The sequence below is a fragment of the Rhinatrema bivittatum genome, chromosome 2 (genome assembly GCF_901001135.1).
Source record: "Rhinatrema bivittatum chromosome 2, aRhiBiv1.1, whole genome shotgun sequence".
NCBI classification, from domain to species: Eukaryota; Metazoa; Chordata; class Amphibia; order Gymnophiona; family Rhinatrematidae; genus Rhinatrema; species Rhinatrema bivittatum.
In genome coordinates this window covers 643,191,411-643,208,958 of record NC_042616.1, presented here as the reverse complement: position 1 = coordinate 643,208,958, position 17,548 = coordinate 643,191,411, and the positions used below count along the sequence as shown (strand labels likewise).

General features: G+C 43.1%; 2 long non-coding RNA genes across 2 annotated transcripts in view; one reads left to right on the top strand and one right to left on the bottom strand.

Annotated features, from left to right (window-relative positions):
* LOC115086246 overlaps positions 1–17,548 on the top strand; it is a 61,908-nt gene that overhangs the window by 35,791 nt on the left and 8,569 nt on the right. Inside the window, exon 2 of the long non-coding RNA XR_003855183.1 lies at positions 8,262–8,430. This is a non-coding gene — a long non-coding RNA (uncharacterized LOC115086246). The remainder of the gene's footprint in view (positions 1–8,261; positions 8,431–17,548) is intronic.
* On the bottom strand, positions 1,333–15,554 carry LOC115086245. The gene is made up of 3 exons (XR_003855182.1): positions 15,482–15,554; positions 10,880–10,944; positions 1,333–1,775 (listed from the first exon to the last, which is right to left on the bottom strand). It is a non-coding gene; the product is annotated as an uncharacterized LOC115086245 (long non-coding RNA).

Here is a 17,548-nt window from a genome sequence, read left to right as displayed (position 1 = left end):
TCACCCTTGTTCATTGTAACTGCATTCTTTCTTTGCACAGGTTTCAGTTTTTAATTTATTTTGCACCCCCTTGTTCAATGTAAACCAGCATGATGTGATTGTATCATGAATGCCGGTATATAAAAACCTTAAATAATAATAATAATAATAATAATTTAAAACCTCACTGACTGGCCTAGATTTTTTATTTTATTGCTTACACGTCATCCATAGCAGTAGAAAAGTTATGCAACTGGGGTCATCGATGTGTGCCTGTGCACTTACGTATTTACACACACATCTCTTAGCCTTCCCCCAACATGTCCACGCCAAACCCAGACCATGCCTATTACCCGCTCCTTTTTCAAAACTTTTGACTTGTGCATGTAGTGAAAGATACGCATGTCCATGAGCGACTTATAAAATCCGCTTGGCATGGGCTGGTCTGACTTGTGCACATATCTTCCAGTTTTGGCATGTGCGGGGCTTTTAAAATTCACCTTTATGAGTAGAGCTATGTGTGTAGTGGCAATGCATGTAAGTTCACCTGCACATAAGGAGGACAATTTTAAAAAGCCTATTTCCTTGGGTTTTCAAAATTATCATTATTTATACATATAATAATACAGGAAATGTTTATTATAATATCCATACAAAATATATATAATATGTATTTATTAGCATTGCTAACTTATCTTTATCAGCATAATGTTCAAGCCAGGATGCAACACAACAAAAAGAGACAATAAAACCTAACACACAAAACAATATGTTAACAATTAAAATTACTGTAAAACACAAATAAAAACAATACAAAGTCAAAAAATGTGAATAAAACAATGCATATAGCATAAATATATAATTAGGAAGATAGATCATAAAAAACTGAGAATATTAAAGTAAAACAATTAGGAACAAAAAGATTGTTTAAACAGTCAAATTTTTACCAGGTCCTGGAAGGTCCCAGTTATTTATTTATTTTTATTTGATTGATTTATGTTCTGTTTTTCAAGCATTTCAAAGTGGATTACATTCAGATATTGTAGGTATTTCCCTATCCCAAGAGGACTTACAAGCTAAGGTCCTCATTTTTTTTTTTTGTTTGTAATCATTTTTATTGAGGTTTTACAAAGAGCAATTTACGCACAGAGATAATGCACCATAACAATAACAATAACCATGTGCACAACCATAGCACAATAACAGTACACCCTGCCCCCTTCCCTCCCTCCTTCCCCATAGATTCCCCCCCCCTCCCCCAAGACACCATGATCCTAAAGGCGGATACCGGTTCTTGGACTAGAAACTCTAATCCAAGTAGTAGAGGTAAATACCAATAATAATTGTAATAATAATAATAATAATAAGTATCAGGGATAAGAGCATAAATAGAACAGGTGCCGAACTGTTGGGGGTCCCCTCATGACCCAGAGCATGAGATTCATACTTTATGAAGAACCGTTTGGTACATCTACCACCAAAGAGGAGGGCAATGTCTTAAGGAATGGATCCCATAGGGCTGTAAATTGAAGTTGTTGCTTGTGGGACGCTGTCCCCAAAGTTTTCTTTTCCAGTAAATACAGAGTGAACATAGCACCCCTCCATTCACGAAGAGTTGGGGAGAGCTTGGACAACCAATGACGTAAGATGAGACGCAAAGCAATTAATCTACTCTTTTGAAGCAAAAGTGATGACAGGCCGAGTGTAGATCCTGATCCATTCTGGATGCCCAGTAAGCAGAATTGAACAGTCCACTCCTGGTCCGATGTAAACCCTCTGGGATAATGTTGTACAACCTGTAACCAAAAATCCTGTATACATGTACAATCCCACAGATAATGTACCAATGTAGCATTATGGTGAGAACACTTTAGACAGTCTCCACAGGTGGTTATTCCTGCTAGAAATGCTTTACAAGGCCAAAACACCAGCTTGTGAAGAACCTTAAAATGTATTTCCCTGAGGGGCACACCAATGGCAGCTTTTTGAGTGGCTTGAAGGCTCGTTCGTAAAGCCTATAATGGTATGTCATATGCTAAATCTACCGACCACGTGGAGGCACATGTGCTGTATAAGTGGTAGGAAGAGTTATCATGTAAGAATTTATAATACATAGATAATCTCACTAATTTGAGGGAACTAAGATGTAACAGCCTTTGGAAGGGACCATTAGTAATCCCCCATTTGCAACCCGTTATACAGGTCCGAATATAACTGCGAATCTGGAGGTAGGTAAGATAATCCGAGGGGAGCAAGTTAAGGTGTTGGCAACAATAGTCAAAAGAACGAATCGAGTTAGACTGCAAGTCAACAAAGGGGAGAATATTGACAATACCCCTCTCCCGAAGCCTCAGCAAGGTTCGACTGGGTATTCCAGCAGGAAGGACCGGGTTTTGAATTAACGGGAGACAGTAAGATACTTTCCAATCCAAATGTAGAAATAACCGGATATATTTCCAGCAGTTACGCAAACCACTAGCTATGAGACTGCCGGTGATGAAGGGTGGCAGCGCCCCAGTAGGGGAATGCAAGAGAAACGCCAAATGGTGAGGGGTAAATGCCTCCCTTTATAGCTGCAGGACCTCAGATTCGCTCCCATGTCCCAACCACTCCCGTAACGTAGGTAATAAGCAAGCAATATTATAATACCGCAAATTAGCAACTCCCAAGCCCCCTAAGGTCCTCATTTACTAAGAATTTTTCCCATAGACACAAAATGGGAGAACATCTTTAGAAAGTCAGGTCCTAAGTTTGTCCTAAGTTTGTACCTGAGGCAATGGAGGGTGAAGTGACTTACCCAAGGTCACAAAAAGTAGCAGTATTATTTGAAACCTGGATTCCTGCCTACTACACTAACTAGGCCACTAAGAATTAAGGCCTGTAGGGCTCTACAAGTCACAAGTCATGAGGTTGAACAATAGTCAGCGAAAACCATCTCTTGGTATCTTCCTTCCAAAAAAGAATATAATCAGTTGAGGGTCATAATCCCCAGACTTATATTTGCCAGTCAGTCTAACAGGATGCTATGGTTAATAGTAGTGAAGACAGAAGAAAGATCTAATAAAATTACAAGGGACATATTGTCCTTATCAAACATCTTGTACAAGTTAACCAATTTTATTTAATGAATACACAATAGGGATGTGAATCGTGTCCTCGATCGTCTTAACGATCGATTTCGGCTGGGAGGGGGAGGGAATCGTATTGTTGCCGTTTGGGGGGGTAAAATATCGTGAAAAATCGTGAAAAATCGTTAAAAATCGAAAAATCGAAAAACCGGCACATTAAAACCCCCTAAAACCCACCCCCGACCCTTTAAATTAAATCCCCCACCCTCCCGAACCCCTCCCAAATAACTTAAATAACCTGCGGGTCCAGCGGCGGTCCGGAACGGCAGCGGTCCGGAACGGGCTCCTGCTCTGAATCTTGTCGTCTTCAGCCGGCGCCATTTTCCAAAATGGCGCCGAAAAATGGCCGGAACCCTCGCTGAACGACCTCCTGCAGTCGATCTCCTGCCGGCGCCATTTTCCGTACGAAAACGATTTGCGGCGGGAAATCGCTCCCTGACCCCCGCTGGACCTCCAGGAACTTTTGGCCAGCTTGTGGGGGGCCTCCTGACCCCCACGAGACTTGCCAAAAGTCCAGCGGGGGTCCGGAAGGACCTCCTGCCGTCCAATCTTTTTCGTCTATGGCCGCCGCCATTTTTCAGCGCCATTTTGGAAAATGGCGCCGGCTGAAGACGACAAGATTCAGAGCAGGAGCCCGTTCCGGACCGCTGCCGTTCCGGACCGCCGCTGGACCCGCAGGTTATTTAAGTTATTTGGGGGGGTTCGGGAGGGTGGGGGATTTAATTTAAAGGGTCGGGGGTGGGTTTTAGGGGGTTTTAGTGTGCCGGCTCACGATTCTAACGATTTATAACGATAAATCGTTAGAATCTGTATTGTATTGTGTTCCATAACGGTTTAAGACGATATTAAAATTATCGGACGATAATTTTAATCGTCCTAAAACGATTCACATCCCTAATACACAATATATCAATCTGTAGCACAAAGATGCATAAGGATCCTTAAACTTCAAAAGATGAATCAGTCAATATAATAGGTGCCAAGCAACACAATTCTTTAATGAGTAGATGTATGCAGGTGAAATACAGGTAGGTCCCCTGACATGGACCGTGTTTCACCACTCCATCTGTGTCAAGAGGGACAAGAGCCCAAAACTAGTAGTTAAACGTGACATAATTTTTTTACATGGCTTGGTGTCTCAGAGTCACATATGAAGACGTTGAGGCAGCTCAAATGCTAGTAGATCCCAAAGTTTCATAAAAGTTGAATAATGAAATCAAAAATTAACCCTGCAGGGTTAAAAAAGTCAGAGCTTGGAGGGAGTTCTGTGTGATTTGCAGAACTTTTTTTTTTATTTATACAATTTCCATAAATCATCAAGAAAACATATTGAATTAGAAAAGGGGAAGAAAAAATGAAATTCCCATAAGCAATCAAGAATAAAGAATTAAAGACTAATTCTTCTATCCCAACAGTCCACAATAAAAGATCTAGTGGCAAAAGGAAAAATTAAAAAATAAATCTCTCCATATAAAGAGAAAAAATAACACGTTATGAAGCAGTGAAAACAGCGGGCTTTTACATCACTAGGGCATTCAGCTAACTAGAGGGAGAACAGGTTGAACAGCAAAATTATTCTTAACATGCACCATAGGTTTATCACACAGAAAAAAAGTTAACTGGGATGGAATAAAAAAACATACAAAAAGACCTGTGTATTTAACATAATATTTGCATGGAAATTTCAATACAAAAGAAGCTCAATCTGCACAACCCTTGGCCTACGTAACAAAAATTGTTGTCTTCTTTTTTGTGTAAACCTCGATACATCTGGGTATATTCTGACATTCAAATGGTAGGAAGCTTCAGAACAGTGTTTAAAATACAATCTAAGAACCCAATCACGGTCCATATCAAACGCAAAAGAAACCACCATTGTAGCCGGTTATACCATTTCGCTCTCTGACAACTGGGATACATTAATTATTAGAGTTATAAGATCCATTTCCCTGAGGTTGCTCTTGGTTCTTATTTCTATTGAATGCTGGTAAATAATACAATTTGGATACAGGTGGCACTGCCATCTCAGGAACTTTCAATACTTCCATAAGTTATTTTTTAAACATTTCTTTCGCTGATATATGAGGAAGTTTAGGAAAATTTATAAAGCATAAGTTCTTCACATGCAAAGCATTTTCAAGATTTTCAACCTTATTTTGCAATAACTGATTTTCCTTAATCAATAGTTCCTGCATTGGCTTATGATTAAGCATTTCTTGTTTCACCTCATCCAAATCTTTAAAGAGAGATTTGTTAGATTTTTTCAAAGTTAAAACTCTAGATTCAACATTATTAACTTTATCAATTATGGGATTAAGTTGCAAAGTCATAGAAGACCCTACATTTATAATTGCATCCCAGATGGTATCCAAAGTAATCAACTTAGGCCTCACCATAGTAGGCACTGAGATTTTACAAAGTGGATTTAATAGAGGAGGAGAAGCAGTTACAACCTGGTCAATGTCCTCCTTAGATGAGTTGGCTATGCCCTGCTTGGGGCCTAATCCAGTAACTCCTCCAGTTTCTTCAGGGAGTCCCGACTCTGCTCAGTGAAAGAGGATGTCTGCACTTCTGGCAATCTGCCCCTCCAACAGGCCTTCCCATTCCCTGCAGCCTGCTGGATTTGCCAGTGGTGCCCTGAAGATTGGGGAGAAAGATGCTGACAAGTCTGGTGGGGAAGCCAGTAACACCAATCTCGCTTCCTCCATCACTGACGCCTCACCAGATCTAATCCTGTGGAGAACGTGAGCATCCATAGGACCCATGACAGGGGGCTCTGAAGAGTCTGCAGGGAAGGTCTCCTCCTTAACCCTCCACTTACAGGCTGTATGCAGCATTTTCTTTATGGAAATAATAATTAAAGCAGATCAAGAATTAGATGCCGACGCTCACACTGACTTCACTTGGTGGCAATCTTGGATCCCTCAGAACTATTCGATTTGCAGAACATTTGCCCTCTGCAAGCATCCCTGTTAAGGAGGGACAGTGAGGGGGATGTTTATGCTGTTACTGAGCTCATACAAGCTGCAGGAGCTGGGGTTTTACAATGTCCTTCCTGGCTAAGGGAGGGAGAACTGAGGGAGAAGTAAGGGGGTTGTGAGAACTAGTGAAAAAGGTAGAGGATACATTCCCTTCACATGGGAATGATTAAAGGGTAAAAGTCTATATAAGATGCCCCTCAGGCATCAAGGGGTGTCATCCTCAGGAGCTCTGAAAGAGAAACAGCTTCTGAAGCTTCCAAGTCTGATACAGCAAGGAATAAGGACATTTCCAAATTGTAAGTAAATAGAGTGGGGCTCAACAGACTAGGAACCTCTCTAGGGAAAGGAGGACCTACTACTGGGAAAGCACCAGCTGAAGATTGAACTGTGCCTTGTTTTAACTTGCCCTGAAAATAGGGACTGAGAATTAGATTTACTAAAGGAAAGTAGTTGTCAGATGGACTATGTCCTGTCAAGAAATATAAGAATCACCTGAACTGCATGTTTACTTCTGGAATTACAACACACATTTCTTGTGTTGGGAACCAATCCTTGTGTGGACAGTAGATTTTGTCACAGCCAAGCAAGTTATCCCCTTGGGAACCCTGAAGAGTTCCCAGGGCTGCAGAAGGAAATACTTTACCCCTGCAGTCCCCAAAAGTCACCTCCAAACAAGCGGAGGTTACAATATAATGGTGCTGGCCTTGGATTGATTGGCAGCCATTTTGAAAACCAAAACTGCAGGATAGGAGCAATTGGTGATCACTCCTGCCCCAGATATCTCAATACCTGTGCATGAGGTAATAATTGGGGTGGGGTGGGGGGGAGATAGGAGAGGGTCTAGATAGTCAGGGGTCATTTTCTTAGGCAGGTTTGGTGAGTGAGGAAGAGGAGAATATCATTTTGATTTGTTTTTCTTTTTTTGGGGGGAGCTCGGCGTCTTTGGTGCTGTTGGCCACGCCCCTACCCATGCGCACGCGGAGTCTCGGCCTCTTGCAAAGCCAAGGGTGGGTCTTAGCTCCGCCGCGCGCCCTGATTGAGTCTCTGTTATAAGGAAGTCCCTGCCTGCACTTCCTTGCTTTGGCAATCGGGTCGGATTATGCTAGATTGTCTCCGTGCTTATACTTGGTCCTGTCATGTTCCAAGTCTCGTTCCAGGATCCTTCTGTTCCAGTTCTGTTCCTGCTTCCTAGTTCCAGCATACTCCTGTTCATCTTCCCAGGTAGTACCTCTGGACTGTCTCTCTGGTACTGACCTCGGTTTGCTACTTGACCTGCCTGTGTGCCTGCTTGCCTTCTGAACCCGGTTTGCTCCTCGACCTGCCTGCCTGCCGCCTGCCTCCTGACTGCTACTCAACTTGTCTGTCTGCCACCTGCCTCCTGACTCCAGCCTGCTACTTGACTTGTCTGTCTGCCACCTGCCTCATCCTGCTACTCGACTCGTCTGTCTGCTGCCTGCCTTCTGACCTCAGCCTGCCTGTGAACTCATCTGACCTCCGGTACCTGACTTCTGCTTTGTTGACCATTCCTCGGACTGACTCCTGGACTCTGACCTCTGCCTGCTTGACCTCGTCTCCAGATTCTGGCTCTGTTCCTAGCCTTGTCATCACCTACACTCTTCTGGTCCTCCTTGTTCCACCTGACCTCCAGTCCCAAACCTGACCACGCTCTCCTTCTGTCTGTGGGCACGCCGGACTTCCACTCTCCCAGGAGACCCTGCGAGGCCCACCTAAGTCCAAGCGGGGGAACTCGGGCTTCCAGTGGTGAAGCTCTTCCTAGCCTCTGTCTCCTTCCGTGCTCCGCCCCCTGGTCCCTACCAGGAGGCGCATCTCCACTGCCACAGGACAAGGGTCCACCCCCAAGCACAACAGGCACTGGCCTTGGGATGATTTGAGATACTTTTTCCTGGTGAAACATGACAACAGTCTTTTAATTTCTACATGGAATGCTAAACAGTGATTATTTGAATTAGCTCCTGATGAAGCATTGTATGTGAAACATGGCCATGTTTGGCTTGAATTTGATCTCTATAGGAGATGCATAAGACCATTTTCTGAAATTGTTTTTTGTTTCCCTTCCTCTCTATGTGAAGTGCAGGTATGCCATGAGACTAGCCCAATGAGAAAAGTTGAGGTGCCAGTAGTCTTCATTTTCTTTTTCCTTCCTGGCCTGCAGGCTGTCCTTTAGGGGTCAGAGAGCAGCACCTGTCTGCTGCTACTTCACTCTCTGCTGGCTTTCCACAGCAATTGAAACTCCATGTGCCCTGTAGTCTAGCAAGACCTGCTGGCCTTATGCTGTTCTGATTCCAGAAGCAAGTTGGTAGAGGAGAAAGAGGCAGCACCAGGTAAGCACTGTTCAAACTTCAGGAGATGGAGATATGGGGGAATAAGGGACAGCTGAATGTGTCAAGGGGTAGAAGAGGAGGGACAGATGAATGTGCCACAGACTGTGGGGGAACAGGAAAGAGAAGGGAATTGGTGATGCCAGGAGCTAGGGAGAGAGAAGGGGAGGTGATGATGTCAGGGAGGTGAGGAAAGGTAGAGGGGAGATGATGATGATGATGCCAGAGTTGTGGGAGTGAAGAATGATGTCAGGAGATAGAGTGAGAATGATGGAGGGAATCCCCTAACTTACATCTGGATTCATCAAGCTGCAATGTTTTTTCTCAGGATGGGTCCCACTATTTCGTAGGTGTGTTGGACTGAACTAAATATGAAGCACCACCATGGCTTGATGCATCACCCAGTTAACTGGCTAATTCTAGCCAGCTACTTACTAGCTGGCTAGAATTTAGCCAGAAAAGTGTCCATATCTTCATTTAACCATAATCTCTAACTTACCAAGCTAAATACTTTTGAATAGGGACCTCTAAATTTATATGATCTCAGGCTTAGATTCATATTTCTTCCTAACACTGATGATTTGTATTTTAGAAATGGTTTGCCATAACGAACTAGCATTTCTTGCATGTAATCTACTTCCTTTTGTGGCAAACACTGCTATTTCCCTTAAGGGATCTAGCCATTAATGAATAAAAAATATACCCCAAATTAAACTTGCATAAATAAGCAACGAATAGCACAGCTGCTTCTTAAAGTGTGAAAAAAAAGAATGAAGCAGTCTGTTTCCCTTGACCTTGTTTTTAAGATAACAGTGTTGAAATATAGGAACAAAACTGACTGCTGGCAACTGCTCCAGTGAGCAAGATTAATCATGTTGCTATAAGATTTCTCTTTTTTTTTTTTTTTTTTAAATTTACCATCTAGAGGAGTGAAGAATACATGATCTTAGGAAAGGAAAAAATGCATGCACTATCTATGGAAACAAAATAACAAACAGCAACTCTTAGAGCACAGTTTTGCAAAGAGATTGCACGGTGTTTCTGATATAGGTTGCAGTCATGGCCAAGAAGAAATCCACAGGGGTTTCCCCATGCAGGTTTGAATCCTGTTGACTATGTTTATTCAATCCCTCAGCAATGACAGATTAACTTTCTGTATAAACTACTGTAAACATATTTAAGTTAAAAACTATGATGATGTGTGCTATTACTTTGAAGGAGTTTTATAGACTAGTGGTTAGAGCAGCTGCTTACCACCAAGAAAGCCAGAGTTCTAAATCCTGCTTCATTCATTGATCTTCTTTGTGGTGTTGGATAAGTCACTTCCTTCTGCCCCCTATTGGCTCAGGTACAAATGCTGGCACTGATTTACTAAGCTGTTGTAGTGGAAGAGTAACCTAGTGGTTAGAGCAGCATAAACCAGGGAAACCATGGTTCAAATCCCACTCTTGCTCCATTACCTTAGCTGTAAAGTTAGATTCATAAACCTGCTGCAGATAGGAAAGTACCTGAATGTAATCTACTTTGAAGTGCTGAAAAAGCAGAAAGTAAAAGTCAAACAAATACACCAAATGAGCTTATTGGTATTTTTTTGACCTGGCAGTTTCTTTTTGCTCCTTTCAATCACCTATTTTAGGTCCCAATGAGAGAGAGAAAAAGACAGTGCCCTCTCTGGAGATCAATATGTCACTCTATTTATACCACTGTAAGAGAGGGCACTTTCAACTCAGGGTCCCTAGTGCCTCCTTTTGACCCGGAGCGGCGGCTGTCAGCGGGTTTGACAGCCGACACTCAATTTTGCCGTTGTCAGTTCTCGAGCCCACTGACAGCCACGGGCTCGGAAACTGGACGCCGGCAAAATTGAGCGTCCAGTTTTTGGCCCGACAGCCGCCAGCCCATTTAAAAAATTTTTTTCTCTTTTTTTTTTTTTACTTTTTGTACTCTTCGGGACCTCTGACTTAATATCGCCATGATATTAAGTCGGAGGGTGCACAGAAAAGCAGTTTTTACTGCTTTTCAGTGCACTTTCCCGGTGCCGGCAGAAACTAGCGCCTACCCAAAGTAAAATGTGCGGCTTGGCTGCACATTTTACTTTCTGTATCACACGGGCATACCTAATAGGGCCATCAACATGCATTTGCATGTTGAGGGTGCTATTAGGTGCTGCGGGTTGACGCACATTTTCCGCCCTTTACTGAATAAGGGGTAAGGGAAAACGCGCATCCGTCGGAGCGCACTGTACTGTATCGGCCTGATTGTGATCAGAAATCCTGGGTATAGATGTGAAATCCCCAACAAGGCCCTGTTTTGCCTAGACTGGCTTCCTCAGGGGAAACCCTTGGAGTGAAAGAGATCACTCTATTTGTAAATCAAATGTACAAGGAGTTGTGTAAATAGGGAGAGACCATTGCATCACTTGAGAATAATGGTTTAAATGAAAGTAGTAACTTACATGAATCTGGTCGGTGGAAAGTCAAATGGGCACCATGAGAGCATAAACTGCAGCCTTGATGCTGCCTATGAGGGACAGAAATCCAAACATAAAGTTCACACTGGCCTCCATAAGAATGGAAAAGATTATCTCATAAATTGTTTAGAAAGTCTACATGAAACTACTCTTGAAAAAAAGGAAAACAGCACTTAGTCAGCAAGTCATGAGTGTATTGGATAATTAAAACACTGAATCTGCTTACTAATGCCCAGGCAGAACCAACAAAAGTTTACTTACAAATGGGACCAATACCTGCCATACTACAGAGTGCACAAACCTATGTATATTCTTATACCTCACTGATCAAATGTTTTAGCTATACTAGTCAGGAAATGTTTTGTCAATTAGATACTGTTGCGCTTCCGCTTCATTTCTCCTACTTACCAGTGGCGGTCGGGTTGAGAGGCCTAGTCGTGGCGTCTTCATTCCGGCGCGCACAAGACTCTGCGCTTGCCGGTGGCGGTCGGGTTAGTTTTGGTTGCGGCGCTTTCCAGCCGGCGCGTGGAACCCTCTGACCTCTGACATTTTGTTTTCGGCGCGGCTTTGATGGATGCACCGGTCCTCGGCCCGGAGGCAGAGACTTGCTTCCGGGTTTGCATTGTTGTGGGGTCTCTGCTCTGCGCGCGACCGGGGCAGTGTGTGTGCTTTAGGCTCGGTTGTTTTTTTCCTGCTCGGGTTTCCTCTGACGTCAGGTCTAACTCGTGAGGTTTGTTTACTTTTAAATTTAAAGGGACAGGGATTTTTTCCTTGAGGCTTTTTCAATGACATCATAGTGCAGGGACTATAGGATAGTTCCTGCACTGCACTAGTGCCTTGGCAACATTATTTTTTAAAAGGTGCCAGGTTCTTTTATTTCTAGTCTCCTGAAATATCTGAGGTTTTGGTTTTCCTGAGATTTCTTTGGTTTTATTGTGATTTCTGTTATTTTCTGTTATTTTCCTGAGTTTAATAAGTCAAGTTGTTAAGATACCAATTATTTTTCAATAATAAATCTTTTGAATTGCTGACATCCATTGGTCTTCACTGATTATCAAGAAATCCATCATTGGTCTTGAGCTGAATTTGTATCTCAATCTGATACCCCTCAAGCAACCAAGGAAACACTGACCCTCCAGCCCACCACCGTCCCCACTTGGACCACCTTTGAAACCACAGCCTCCTCTGAGATAAAAACTATCATACAAAAAATAAACCCAGCCACCCATCCCCTTGACCCTATACTGATCAATACCTTGAAACTAATCCCAGACATCATAGCCAAACCTAGAGCTGATATCATCAAAGTATCACTAGAACAAGGAAACTTCCCTGAAGCCCTTAAATGCACCATCATCAAATTCAAAAAACCACACCATGATGCCGCTGATCCTACCAATTTCAGACCCATATCAAATCTCTCTTTTATCTCAAAAATCCTTGAAAAAACTGTAAACCATCAACTCTCCAAACCCCTGGAAACCCAAAAAATACTATACCCATCCCAGCAAGGATTCAGAAAAACACTCCTACTTACCCTTGCCGACTCTGCACTCAGAGCTCTAGATGCCGGACAATTCTACCTTCTTATACTACTGGACATATCTGCCGCATTTGACACCGTCAACCACAACACCCTCCTAACCAGACTAAGTGAAATCGGACTAGATGGCACCACAATCAAATGGTTCAGACCCTACCTCTCGAACAGAACCTACAAAGTAACCTTCAACAACAAGGAATCAAAATAATTCCCCCTTTCACACGGCGTCCCTCAAGGTTCATCACTCTCCTCCACCCTTTTCAACATCTACATGCTCTCACTTTGCAAACTCCTCACTGACCTGGGCCTCCAATACTTTGTCTACGCCGATGATGTCCAGATCCTTATCACCATGAAAGAAACCATACAGAACACTCTGCTACAATGGAACTCCATCCCAACCCAAATACAAATACTCCTATCCCAAATAGCACTAACCCTCAATCACACAGAAAACTGAAATCTTACACATCTCTAACAAACCACCCGCATTGAATATTCAAGACTGCAAATCCACGCAAAGCATGAACCATCTCATCACAACTGCAAGAAACCTAGGCGTCACCTTAGACTTCGAACTCAACTTGAAAACATACATCAATACTATAATAAAAGAAGGCTATTTCAAATTACAAGTCCTCAAAAAAAATCAAACCCCTACTACTCAGTCAAGATTATTGATCTGTACTCCAAGCCCTCATTTTCTCCAAACTCAACTACAGTAACTCCAACCTCCTTGGGCTCCCAACCTCCACCCTCAAGCCCCTCCAACTACTCCAAAATGCAGCAGCCAGATCCCTCACAAACAGCAAGCGCTCCTCACACATCACCCCCATACTAAAAGACCTCCACTGGCTCCCCATAACCCACAGAATTCAATACAAAGCCCTTACCCTAATCCACAAATCCCTTAACAATGAAAAACAGACTGGCTAAAGGACACCCTTCATCCATACACCTCCCAAAGTGTTGTGGGATCTGCTAGCAGGTTAGCAAATATTTATTTATTTATTTAAAAGATTTTATATAGCGTCATTCATGGTTACATCACAACGGTTCACTATGCGGATGGGAGGAGCTAGCAGATGAGAATAGCAGTCTGATAGAATCCTCTCCCCAAAGGGGAGGAGTAGCAATCTGTAATGTACTGTCTCCAATGGGTCTGGTAAAGAATGGCAATATGTTATGATATAGACTGCAGAGTTGGCAATCTGTACCAGCGGAGTACTAGAGATGGTGCTCAGATGGACAGAAAGTAGATAGGTGAATCCTTGGGCCGATGGCAGATTGCAGCACACCAAGGAGGGAGTCCCGAGAGGGACCACCGGCTAGGCTGGAGTATGGAGACAGACACAGATAGTTCTTTTATTAGAAAGGTAGTATAACCACCAGAGGGTGGCAGTAGTGAGCTGGCATGCCTGGCAGGGCTGAAGTCCCTCAGATACTGGAACTGCGATTCCAAGGTTGCTGAGCTGCAAAGAGACTGTAGATAGTGAATAGACAGGGTATGCAGATATACATAGCCAGTACTATTGCATGTACAATGTCTGTACATGCAATAGCTTCTGGACAAGGAGAATCTTCAGAGTATTCAGGAACATAGGCCCTCGAGGAGCGAGTACTGGTTCCTATTGGTAGTCTGAAATAATAACTCACAATGTCCATCTCTTGCGATCGCTTCCAGGCAATAGAGAGTCTTCAGAGGGTTTAGGAACATGGGCCCTCAAAGAGTGAGTACAGGTTCCTATCTGTAGTCCGAAATAAGATCTCACAAATGTCTGTACCTGAGATAGCTTCTGGGCAAGGAGAATCTTCAGAGTGTTCAGGAATATAGGCCCTCGAGGAGCGAGTACTGATTCCTATCTGTAGTCTGAAATAAGAACTCACAATGTCCGTCTCTTGCGATCGCTTCCAGGCAATGGCGAGTCTTCAGAGAGTTTAGGAACATGGGCCCTCGAGGAGCGAGTACCGGTTCCTTTCTGTAATCTGAAATAGAGAAAGAGAATGAGGCCCCCGAGGAGCGGGTACCCCTGGTAGGTCTGCAGAGGCAATGTTGCAAGAGTGAAGTGGATCCGATGGAAATCCCACAAGCAATCCTTTGGGTGCAAAGTAGTCTTGGTCAGCCGAAGCTAGTCCAATCGAGTCCTTACTAACTCGATCTGTCAGCAAAAGTAAAGACCTTTTATGTTGGAAGCGGATGACATCAATACAGGGGGATGCCCCTAAGGTTCGCGCCCTTGCTGGTACATTCTTTGGAGTGTGTGCGCCCTACGTTATCAAGAACATGGCGTATCCGCAGCATCAAGCCGGCCCGGGGATGACGGGGAAAAGCGGCACGGAGATTCCGCGGCATCAAGCTGTCCATCAGGCATGGAGGGAGTCGCCACACAGGTAGAGAAGGTGGAGCAAGGGCGAAAGCAGGCACAAATGCAACACAAAGAAACCTATGATCCAACAACTCCGGATTACTTTCCATTCCCTCCAACAAACAAGCCCAATGCACCTCAACACGTGAACGAGCAATTTCAATAGCAGGACCTGCACTATGGAACAAACTACCAGCAAATCTCAGAACGGAACCCTCGTCACAGATATTCAAAAAATCACTAAAAACATGGCTATTCCAAAAAGCCTACCTAGCCAACAGTTAACTCCATGTCATCCCCACGACCACTACCAAAGAGATCTCCAACCCCGCACATATCCTACAATGAGAACACTTAATAGCCAAATCAAACGTTAGCTATTATACTGTCATGAAAATAAGCCATTTTATTTTTACAATGTTATAATTCTATCCTTACAAAACTATACTTCGCTGTAGTTTTTCAATGTCTCTATGTAAAGATAGTGTGACCTGTAATCACACTATCACACTTGATATTATGTAAACCGATGTGATACTCTTGGGTGAATATCGGTATATAAAAACAAATAAATAAATAAGTCCAGCTGACCCCGGCACCCAAGGGCTCAACCTAAGGGGAACGTGACATGGGTTAGTATTGGTGAAGTTAGCGGGGTTCAGTTTAGTTCAGTCTCACCTCTTGAAGGAAGGAGTCCTTTTCACGAACTATAATCACCTTTCTTCAGGCCAAGGGTCCACTCCAGTACAGCTTAGAATAGATACAAACTGATGTGAAACAGTTTCTGTTTTAAACATAAGCTCACTTATTTTATGTAATAGTGTGATATTTGTCAATAAAGAACAATTGTTTTACTTTGTAGAGATAGCCTATGCACTTAACCCTGAAGGAGTGAAAGAATTAAAAAATAATCAAACTGAATGCTGAATGATGATCAAGTCAGCTGAATGCTGACTTGATCATAATCAATTTGTCTGGCTCTAAACTGACTCTGGTTGCAGAAGTTCCTTAAGCCTCTGAGAAAGAAGCCTTGGTCATATTCCAGCTTTAAATTGTCAGTTCTGGTATTGTTCTTTCTTAGTAATATTAATATAGTTTAAATACACTATAAAATCTTTCCCTCACTTATATTATCAAAATAAAATCATCCCAAAATAACCATGCCCCTAGATTTAAGATTACAAAGAGACAGCAAAACCTTTAGAAAAGGTTTAAAAAGGTTTAAAAACCTGGCTCTTTAAACAAGCTTTTCAGAAAGAGAAAGGTGAATAGAAACCAGGGACGAGCAAAGCACGAACAATAAAACACCCACACACATTGCTGTATTCACTAAGGGGTAGATTTTAAATACTTGCGCGATCGCGTACTTTTGTTCGCGCATCAGGCGCGAACAAAAGTACGCTGGATTTTATAAGATACGCGCATAGCCGCGCGTATCTTATAAAATCCGGGGTCGGCGCACGCAAGGGGGTGCACATTTGTGCAACCTGCGCGCGCCGAGCCCAGTGCGCGCTGCCTGTTCCCTCCGAGGCCGCTCCAATTTTGGAGCGGCCTCGGAGGGAACTTTCCTTCGCCCTCCCCCCACCTTCCCCTCCCTTCCCCTACCTAACCCACCCCCCCCCCGGCCCTATCTAAACCCCCCCCTCCACCTTTGTCGGCAAAGTTACGCCTGCTGAAAGCAGGCGTAACTTTGCGCGCGTCGCCGGCAGCCCCGCTCCGTCCTCCGGTCCCGGGGGCTGGTTCGGAGGCCTCGACCACGCCCCCGGGCCGGCGCCACGCCCCCGAAATGCCCCCGAAACGCCGTGGCACGCCCCCGAAACGCCGCGTCGTTTCGGGAACGCCCCGGACACGCCCCCCGCCTCTTTTCGAAAGCCCCGGGAGCTTTAGGCGCGCCGGCGCGTGCGGGCCTTTTAAAATCCGCCCCTAAATGTGTAGGTTTTTTTTTAAGACAGTCACAATTTTAAAGTTAATTCTGTAATCAAAACCGAGATAGAGACCTGGACAAGATTCATTACATTTAACATTTAATATTGATCACTAACTATGTTACCGAACCTTATGGCACTTTTGTAATCGGACAAATTGCAACATTATTACTTTTATGTGCCTTAATGTAAACCGTTGTGACAGTCCCCACCAAACGATGGTATAGAAAAGAGTTAAAATAAATAAATAAATAAATCTCTGAGGCAGTATTTTGAGAAATTTCTCTGCTTCAGGAGCTTAAACAAACATTGCTCATCAATGTCTGAAGGAGAATGATTTCTTGAAACACTGACTCCTTGTTTCTTTGGATCAAAATTGATAATTCAAGAAAAGAAATAAGTTACATAGCTATTTTGGGGAGATTTTAAATGCAATTTAAAACACATAAAAATTGATATACAGACCAATGATTAAATACTACAAGACACTTTTAAAGCACAAAAATAAGTGCACTTTAGCATCAGATTTATGACGGTCCATTTCTTTTGATATTACATGTGAGCATCAAGTTTATTTATTTTATTATTATTTATTATTTTATTTATATTCTGCTTTTCAGCACTTCAAAGTAGATTACATTGAGGTACTGTAGTAATTTCTCTGTCCCCAGAGGGCTCACAATAAGTTTGTACCTGAGGCAACGGAGTTATATATAGAGAAGGATTTTATAATTTATATATTGATTATTTCCTACTCTAAGGTATTCTTCCAATAATTGTCAGTTTAAATAATGCACCTAAGAAAAAATATTTTTATTAC